Raw genomic sequence first — 6,000 nt, 5'->3', positions numbered from 1 at the left:
GCTCGGCTAGATGCAGATCTGTGGCGGACAGGCCCGCGGCAGAGTCGCGCATAGAGCGCGGGGCGGTGAACTGTTGCCACTGGTTGAACGGCTGAAACACAAAACTACACAAGCCCCCCTCCAAGCGGACTAAATTGTCTACACATAGACCCCTTCTAGTTAGGCAATAAATTCTAAGTAATGTCAAATACTTATGAGCTATGGCTGTTGCGCGTACCAGCCTCACCCAAGAACTAAACCGCTTAGGATCGGATGAGATTGGCTCGTGCCTTTTAGCGTCACTAATGAGATGAACTAAATCGGGACGCGCTGCCTGTTTGCTCTCTTCTTCCATTCCTGGATATTCAGGTGAACTAGGCTCACTGGGCCACTTTGAAGACAGCAAAAATTCAGGACCCGATATCCAACGTGATTCTGGGGATAACGTCACTCGCTTGATGCGGGTAGCATCATCCGCAACATTCAGTTGACTTGGCACCCATCGCCATTCTTTTACTTCAGTTATCTCCATAATCTCGGCTACTCTGTGTGAAACAAATGGCTTAAACAAGCGCGCCTCGCTTCGAAGCCAACCCAAAACAGTCATGGAATCACACCAGAATACGCGATTTACTGGCTTCAATCGGTGTGCTTCGCAAATCGTAGAAGCGAGACGGGCTGCGATCAACGCTCCTTGGAGCTCTAAGCGATTTATGGAAATTTGTTTCAAAGGAGCTACTCGAACTTTGCTACATATAAGTGCCAGCTTCACATCACCATTTTCTAAAACGAACCGCCAATATGCAACCGCAGCGAAAGCTGACTCACTTGCGTCACAAAACAAATGAAGCTCGCACTTATCAATCTGTAATTCGCTAAGGCAGTAGCAGCGTGGGATCTGTAAACCTGAAATTGCAAATAAATCCTCAAACCAGAGTCTCCATGCCGCACTGTCACTTTGCGACAACTCCTCGTCCCAATCGATACCCTTACGCCACGCATTTTGAAACATGATGCGACCCGTAATTACTACTGGCGCCAGGATACCGAGTGGAATATAAATTATATAAATAAATATAAATAAATATAAATTCAAATAGGTGCCTGTGGACCCCAGAGGCGCATGAGGCTAGACTGTGTCGGCGGGTTAGGAAAAGATACGACTGTGCAGTATGTCGATTTCCAAATTAAAGGCCGTCGTGGTAAAGATACGCACGTGATTAGCAAAGCGCGGGCGATGAAGGGTTTAGGTCTCGTTACTCAAACTCCCGATAGGTCGAGCGTACTTAAATTTTCTCACCTTTCAGATATCGCGGACGAGTTTTGTTACGGCGACGTACAGCCGACGATTATAATCGGTCTCGACAATTGGCACCTCACTATTCCTAGGGCTGTACGCGAGGGTACTAGGGCAGAACCGGTCGCGATTAATACCGCGTTAGGTTGGGTTCTATTCGCTTTTGGTTGCAGTAAAACCGCTCCCTCCGAAACTGTCAACCACGCAGTAGTTAGCGAGCCCGCGGTCGCGGATATCAGTGATCGTGCAGTTTTAGAGCAGTTAATTCGCGAGCAATATAGTTTAGACTCAATCGGCATTTCAAAACGCGAAGCGCGCAGCGCTGATGATGATCGCGCTATCAAAATTCTTGACCGTACTGCGCGTCGCCTGCCTAACGGACATTTTGAGGTCGGTTTACTTTGGAAGTCGGACAATTTAACAGTGCCCGATAGTCGCAAGCTTGCCTTATCTAGGTTTTTTAGCCTTGAGAAAAAGATGGCCCGTGATTTTCAGTATGCAGAGCGTTACCGTGAAAACATACATGACATGTTTCGGAAAGGTTATGCTGAATTGTGCACGGAAGAGCCTAGCGCCAATTCGCCAGTTTGGGTCTTACCACATTTCGGCGTAACCAATCCAAACAAACCGAATAAATTAAGAGTTGTACACGATGCTGCTGCTAAAAGTCACGGTGTTTCTCTAAATTCATTTTTGTTAACCGGTCCAGATTTGTTGCAGCCCCTGCTCGGAATCTTATTTCGGTTTAGGGAGGGAAAAAATTGCCCTGACCGGTGATATTCGCGAGATGTTTCCTCAAGTGAAGATCCGAGCAGAGGATCGCGACGCTCAGAGGTTTTTGTGGCGCGACTCGCCCAAAGACCTTATCATGACATACCGTATGTCTTCTATGATTTTCGGTGCCGCTTCCAGCCCTTTCACTGCCATATATATAAAGAACAAAAACGCAGTGGAATGGCAGGAGCGCTTTCCAGACGCGGCTCGAGCCATCATTGTTGATCATTATATGGATGACTGTATAGTGAGCTTAAATTCTGTTGATGAGGCCGCAAAACTAGCTGCTGAGATCACCAACATCCATAAACATGCTGGCTTCGAAATGCGTGGTTGGATGTCAAACAATCCCTCTGCGCTGCGTCTGCTGCCAAAAGAGAGCTTGGCTGAAGTCCCTGTAGTTAGCAATGAAGTAGATGTTGATCTTGGTAGACTCACTGCGCCTGTCCGAACACTCGGACTTATTTGGCAACCCGTTTCCGATACGATTGGTTTTAATATTGGAATAAAGGGAGAACATTCGTTGCCAAATAAACTCACTAAGCGTGAAGTTTTGGCTCATGTGATGCGGGTTTTCGACCCACTCGGTATCCTGGCGCCAGTAGTAATTACGGGTCGCATCATGTTTCAAAATGCGTGGCGTAAGGGTATCGATTGGGACGAAAACCCGCATCACATGAGCCAAAACTTCACGCTTAGTGAGTTTATTTGGCAACGAATGTTCTCCCTTTATTCCAATATTAAAACCAATCGTATCGGAAACGGGTTGCCAAATAAGTCCGAGTGTTCGGACAGGCGCAGTGAGTCTACCAAGATCAACATCTACTTCATTGCTAACTACAGGGACTTCAGCCAAGCTCTCTTTTGGCAGCAGACGCAGCGCAGAGGGATTGTTTGACATCCAACCACGCTGTGGGCGACGCACCTTTTTAGAAGATGTTTACTTTTTATACTTTTTTATATTTTTGAATTCTATTGTTTTATTGTTAGTTTATGTTCTTTTTTACATTCTGTTTGTGCATTCTTCTTCTTGTGTTCAATGAATAAACTACTATCAATGAACCAGCGCATTTTACCATTAATATTGTGGTCCATCTAGGATTTAATAGTGATAGTATACTTAGTGAAACACATGATGGTGGTTACACGGTCAGTGAAAGCTATGGGTAAGGAGAATGGTAACGAAGGTAAGACCATTGCGGAGAGTGAGGCTGGGCCGTCGACCGTGCCCTCAATCCCTCTTGTCGACTCGACAACCGCACCACTGGCGCCTTCACAATCCCGCCCTGTAAGTACATCGTCACGTTCTTCCTCCACGGTGGTGGCCAAAAGGTTAGCGGCTGAGGCGCAGCACGCGCGTCGCCTCGCCGAGCTAGAGGCGCAACAAATACGCCACCGCCGTGAGCGTGAGGCCGCCGAACGTGAAGCTCGTCAAGCTGCCGAGCTGGACGCACGCCGTCTGGCCGATCTAGAACGGGTGACCGCCGACCTAGAGCTAAAAGCGGAAATCGCCGCCATCGAGGCAGACGCGAGTCGTCATAGCTCTAGGAGCAGCCAAAACATCGACCAATGGTTCCGTAAGTCAGAAGCTGCCTTTCATCACGAAAAAACATTAATTAATGATGATTTTTTCAGGAATATAGAAGCTAAAGCCCCTCGCGCGCATGTCTCATCCCCTGCACGGACAGCGACTGTACGCCGCGACTGTGGTGTCGCATTGTCAGCGGCCCCTCCCGAGCGCCCCGAATATGGTGCCGCGATGACAGCGGCCCCTCCCGGGCGTCCTGAATATGGTGCCGCGATGACAGCGGCCCCTCTCGGGCGTCCTGAATATGGTGCCGCAATGACAGCGGTCCCTTTCGAGCGCCACGAGAGCGGACAAGTTCCACAGTTGGTTAAAAGTCTGGGTGTTTTAGTTGAAAGTGTTAATAAAGGCATTGGCCACGCAATAAATCGTGTTCCTTTACCCCGTTTCGATGGCAAATCGTATTTAGATTGGCTCAGTTTGAAAAAAACCTTTGAAAACACACAAGGTTCCTACACAGCTGCGAATAATCTATCAAGATTAAATACGGCGCTGACGGGTGCGGCGCGCGAGGCAGTCGCCGCGCTGCTGGTGTCTGCGCGCGACCCCGGCGTCGTGCTGCGTGCGCTTGACGCGCGCTTTGGTCGCCCCGAGATCGTGGTGGCGCACGAAGTAGCTGCGGTGCGCGCATTGCCGCGCGTGAGCGCTGAAGGTAAGGATTTAGCAGTGTTTGCCAGTCGAGTTCGCAACTGTGTCGAAATAATACGTTTATTGGGTCATACGGAATATCTGGCCTCGCCTGAACTGTTTCAGGCTTTAATTACTAAAATATCTCCACTGTTGCGAGCTAAATGGCTAGACTACGCCGTTCGTTATGAGGCTGCCAGTCTGTCAAAGCTAGAAAATCTAGCAGATTTTCTCGCTAACGAAGTCGACCTGCAGTCTCGCTTTGGCGTAATCCCTGAGCCGACTACTGCGTCACAAGTGGTAGATAGTAGGCGGGCCAGGGATAATGTGCATGTCGCAGCTGAAAATCAATCTGTAAATTCAAATTCAACATCGCGAAATAGCGCGAAATTGAATTCATCGGCGACTGCACCTAAAATTAAATCATGCGTCGTATGTCTACAACCGCATGATTTAATTAAATGTGACAAATTTGCGTCAATGTCAATCGATGACAGATGGAATTTAATTAAAAAGAAAAGAGTCTGTCACCGATGCCTTAAAGTAGGTTGGCATAGGTTTAATTTCTGTAAGGCGAAAAAAGTTTGTGACGTTGACGGATGTACGTTCCGTCACCACGCGTTATTGCACAACCCGAATTACGAGCGATCAGCAGCCGCGCACGTTGAAGTAGATGACGATGAGCCGGTAGCGGGAACTTCTGGCACTGCACCGCGAGCCCTGGCCGCCCATGCCGCAGCACCTACTGTCACGAGCGACTCTGCTTTGTACGATGTCGATTCAAAGGAGATCCTGACCCATACATCGACATCGGTTGCTGCGGGATCTTCAGCTCAGACGTTGCCTGCTCGCCCATTATTGAAGATCGTAGCTGTAACCGTGTGGTTCCCCAGATTGCAGTCGGTGACTTGGTGCTCATTGCGGACGGCAATACTCCTAGAGGTTCCTGGCCCCGTGGACGCATCACAGCTGTTTTCCCTGGCCCTGATGGTATCACACGAGTTGCGGACGTGCACACCCTGGGAGGCATTTTGCGGCGGCCCCTGCGGAAGCTGGTGAAGCTGCCCCTTTAATAAAAAAGGGGGGAAATGTGGGCGACGCACCTTTTTAGAAGATGTTTACTTTTTATACTTTTTTATATTTTTGAATTCTATTGTTTTATTGTTAGTTTATTCATTGAACACAAGAAGAAGAATGCACAAACAGAATGTAAAAAAGAACATAAACTAACAATAAAACAATAGAATTCAAAAATATAAAAAAGTATAAAAAGTAAACATCTTCTAAAAAGGTGCGTCGCCCACAACTAGGTTAAAAAAAGTAAAATAATCCAACAGTATAATATTGAAAAGAGATTAGGAAAAATTCCATATATCTCTTAATCTCGAGTTATTGCTAATAAACCTTGTAATTAACCAATTGCAGGGTAATTAGTGGATCTCTAACATACGTAGAAGACACAATTACTCAATCTGGGTTTCCCGAGATAATTTAATTACAGTCATTTATTTACGTACTCGTCAGCGTCATCTGTCGGCGAGTAGAAGAACTAAATAATACTTCATATAATTAACGCCATCTATTAAGATCAAAACAAGTTTTACGACAGGTGCCTTATTGTAATTAATGTTTGATTTCAAAATATGTTCCCTATTTTAAAGTATAACTTAAACCAAATGGAAAACTAGACATTAAAACTAAACTAAAAGATAATAGTGTTTTTATTCTATTTACGAAT

The sequence above is a fragment of the Cydia pomonella genome, chromosome 28 (assembly GCF_033807575.1).
Source record: "Cydia pomonella isolate Wapato2018A chromosome 28, ilCydPomo1, whole genome shotgun sequence".
NCBI lineage: Eukaryota > Metazoa > Arthropoda > Insecta > Lepidoptera > Tortricidae > Cydia > Cydia pomonella.
This window is presented reverse-complemented; position numbering follows the sequence as displayed.